This window comes from Schistocerca americana, unplaced genomic scaffold (assembly GCF_021461395.2).
Source record: "Schistocerca americana isolate TAMUIC-IGC-003095 unplaced genomic scaffold, iqSchAmer2.1 HiC_scaffold_77, whole genome shotgun sequence".
NCBI lineage: Eukaryota > Metazoa > Arthropoda > Insecta > Orthoptera > Acrididae > Schistocerca > Schistocerca americana.
Window position 1 is genome coordinate 500,418 of NW_025726533.1, and position 2,083 is coordinate 502,500.

Sequence of the window (2,083 nt, forward strand, 5' to 3'; positions counted from 1 at the left end):
CAAATGAACAACTGGTAAACCGTTGTGGTGCGGTTGTTCTCGCTAGAGGTGAATCAGTGATGGCGACGATCGGTTGAGCTACCAACCGGTTGTTCCAGCGATACCCACCATGCCCACGAACGTGAATGGCATCTGGGTGTGAAGCGATACGCGGCGGTGGCTGGGTGGGACCGTCCCCGGCCGGTGAGGGGGGGCCTCCCGGCGTGCTGGCCGCGCGGTGCGTGGGCGCACGCGCTACAGCCGGCTGGTGGGGGCGGCCAGTGGCAGGCGCGCCGGCCGACGGAGGCGGCAGGCGGCGCAGCTGCGCGCCGGCGCACCCTGCACGCGGCGCCGTGCGGCCAAAGTAGGTCCTCGCGGGCCCGGTGCGAAGCGCGGTGGACATCTGCAGTGTGCTGGTCCGATTGAGGACTGTGTGCGCTGAGGATGCGCCGCCGCCCGGCGCTCGGCGCCGCGACGCCGTCTGCTGCTCGGTCGCCTCTGCGGTTCTCGCAGGTGGTTTGTATCGCAGCTGTGCGGACGTGTTGGCGCGTGCGCTGTGCTGGGAGAGTTCGCTTCGGCACCCAAGTGGGGCTTTTGTCCTTCTGTGGCGCTGGCGTTGGAGCTGCCGGTCACCGTAGGTGGCGCGTGTTGTCTCCCGCCGGCAATGCCACGACAGCACGCTCCCGGGCCTCTGTCGGCAGCGGCAAGCTCAGTTGGGAGCACGGGTGGTCGCACCTAAAGCGTCTACTCGCCAAACTCCGGGCGATTGCGCCTCTCTCGAACCCGACCAAGTACTTAGGACGGCGCTGCGCGCCGCCGGGACCTGAGAGGGTTTCGAGGTGTATGGTGCAGGGGAGCTCAGCCTCCTCCTGTTTGCAGAATAATTGAGCGGACGCTTGCGTGTTCGCGCGGGCCCCCGGGACACACTCCCGGGCGGCCGGCTGCTCAGCTCTAGTTGACGCAGCTCCCTGGTTGATCCTGCCAGTAGTCATATGCTTGTCTCAAAGATTAAGCCATGCATGTCTCAGTACAAGCCGCATTAAGGTGAAACCGCGAATGGCTCATTAAATCAGTTATGGTTCCTTAGATCGTACCCACGTTACTTGGATAACTGTGGTAATTCTAGAGCTAATACATGCAAACAGAGTCCCGACCAGAGATGGAAGGGACGCTTTTATTAGATCAAAACCAATCGGTCGGCTCGTCCGGTCCGTTTGCCTTGGTGACTCTGAATAACTTTGGGCTGATCGCACGGTCCTCGTACCGGCGACGCATCTTTCAAATGTCTGCCTTATCAACTGTCGATGGTAGGTTCTGCGCCTACCATGGTTGTAACGGGTAACGGGGAATCAGGGTTCGATTCCGGAGAGGGAGCCTGAGAAACGGCTACCACATCCAAGGAAGGCAGCAGGCGCGCAAATTACCCACTCCCGGCACGGGGAGGTAGTGACGAAAAATAACGATACGGGACTCATCCGAGGCCCCGTAATCGGAATGAGTACACTTTAAATCCTTTAACGAGTATCTATTGGAGGGCAAGTCTGGTGCCAGCAGCCGCGGTAATTCCAGCTCCAATAGCGTATATTAAAGTTGTTGCGGTTAAAAAGCTCGTAGTTGGATTTGTGTCCCACGCTGTTGGTTCACCGCCCGTCGGTGTTTAACTGGCATGTATCGTGGGACGTCCTGCCGGTGGGGCGAGCTGAAGGCGTGCGACGCGCCTCGTGCGTGCTCGTGCGTCCCGAGGCGGACCCCGTTGCAATCCTACCAGGGTGCTCTTGAGTGAGTGTCTCGGTGGGCCGGCACGTTTACTTTGAACAAATTAGAGTGCTTAAAGCAGGCAAGCCCGCCTGAATACTGTGTGCATGGAATAATGGAATAGGACCTCGGTTCTATTTTGTTGGTTTTCGGAACCCGAGGTAATGATTAATAGGGACAGGCGGGGGCATTCGTATTGCGACGTTAGAGGTGAAATTCTTGGATCGTCGCAAGACGAACAGAAGCGAAAGCATTTGCCAAGTATGTTTTCATTAATCAAGAACGAAAGTTAGAGGTTCGAAGGCGATCAGATACCGCCCTAGTTCTAACCATAAACGATGCCAGCCAG

The 2,083-nt window shown here is 58.4% G+C and overlaps 1 non-coding gene across 1 annotated transcript in view; it reads left to right on the forward strand.

The window, feature by feature from the left end:
- The first annotated feature begins 944 nt into the window (after window positions 1-944).
- LOC124590598 overlaps window positions 945-2,083 on the forward strand; it is a 1,910-nt gene continuing 771 nt past the window's right edge. The window contains exon 1 of the ribosomal RNA XR_006976656.1: window positions 945-2,083. This exon is cut by the window's right edge and continues 771 nt beyond it. This is a non-coding gene — a ribosomal RNA (small subunit ribosomal RNA).